The sequence below is a fragment of the Bombus huntii genome, unplaced genomic scaffold (genome assembly GCF_024542735.1).
Source record: "Bombus huntii isolate Logan2020A unplaced genomic scaffold, iyBomHunt1.1 ctg00000103.1, whole genome shotgun sequence".
Classification (NCBI taxonomy): Eukaryota; Metazoa; Arthropoda; class Insecta; order Hymenoptera; family Apidae; genus Bombus; species Bombus huntii.
Genome location: NW_026099357.1, coordinates 192888 through 194412, shown reverse-complemented (window position 1 = coordinate 194412; position 1525 = coordinate 192888). Strand labels below are relative to the sequence as shown.

The window sequence follows — 1525 nt, the reverse complement described above, 5'->3', positions numbered from 1 at the left end:
GCCACAAAAATTCAAGAAATAAAAACCAATAGCAACCCGACGCTACCGGGTTTTGCCTTTACGACTCAAGAAATAACCTTTGTGCTAACCAAGACTGGAGAACAGCCTTTGTGCGGATACACCCTGTTATCCACAGAACACCCCAAGCTCTTTTTCCTAAAAACGACTAAAGGAAATACATTTATACCCAAACGTAAAACAGCAATCAAAAATTTGGATATATTCGCATACGTTAACTCAAAATTCATTTACGTAGAAAAACTGTCAGAAGACAAATAACGGCACTCTATCAGGATATATTGACACTAAGATGCATCTCGGAAAAGAAAATAATAGAGAATGCATTCAGTCTAGCAACTATATTACCTGATGAATTTGCGTATGCAATAACCAAAACTCCAGGACACATGGCTTTGGTCGCAGGAGAAGCAGTACACATAGTTAAATGCATTCCAGTTCAAGTGAAAGTAGGCAATGCCCTGGCCGCGCTGAGTGCACTCGTTCCCGTTAGATCACGAAAGTTAAGCAGCGCCGGGCACGGATAGTACTTGGATGGGTGATCGCCTGGGATTCCGTGTGGCGTTGGCAGAGCGCGCTGGGCCCGCCGCGCCCCCCATGCGGTGGTTGATACGGATGCCAGCGCGAAGGTTCGTTTCTCAGAGGAGATTCCTGATCAAGTGTTGGAGGCTTTCCTACGCCACCATTCCTCAGATCAAGGGGGGGGGGGGTACTTGTCCTGAAGTACTCTCATGGTGTTTAGATAGGTTTCGTGAAATGTATCCTGATGCTCCGTGTGTAGATTTTGACTTTACTTGGTAACAGTGCCTTATTTATTCATGTGTGTATATATGCCTAAATGTGTTCCCAGCGGGTGTTATTTTATTGGAGTGATTTTGTCTATATTCTTATATTTTATTTAATAAGATATGTTTTGTTTGTTGTCTTTCTCCCTTGCATTGACACGCGGTGAGTAGCGTCGGCTTCCGGATGACGGGTTGTGCATCTTGATTGTTGATTTGGTATATTATCATTACGTAGATTTTGATTACTATTTCCATGTGATTGTTGCCTCCGGTGTTTGATTTGATTTACTGTTATGAACATAGGTTTTGGTCATTTCAATATTAACGTTTAATGATGCATACGGAGGTATCTTCGTCAGAGGTTCCCATGCGGACTGTTCCAGTGCATATCTTGTTTTGTTTTCTTTTATTTAGTTTATCCTTTTTCGTTCATTTTTTATTCACTGCAAGTAGTATTTCAGCGCAAGAAGAAGAGGGGTTGTAACCAGCCACGAGAAACAAACCATGGATTAAAACCTTATAATAAATTATTAAACCCTTAACTACTCATGGTGAACGGATTAAGAAGAAATAATAAATGACAATTAATACAATACACAGTAGCAAAAATGTTAAAATCTGTTAACGAACAGTCACGAGAAAGGAAAACTGGATCGTAATCAGCTATCAACCCGTCCATGATTGACGAATTAGAAGGAATATATGAAACACTGAAAGATAAA

The 1525-nt window shown here is 40.5% G+C and overlaps 1 pseudogene; it reads left to right on the top strand.

Annotated features, from left to right (window-relative positions):
• Window positions 1-470: 470 nt before the first annotated feature.
• LOC126876911 (5S ribosomal RNA) lies at window positions 471-588 on the top strand (annotated as a pseudogene).
• Window positions 589-1525: the final 937 nt, after the last annotated feature.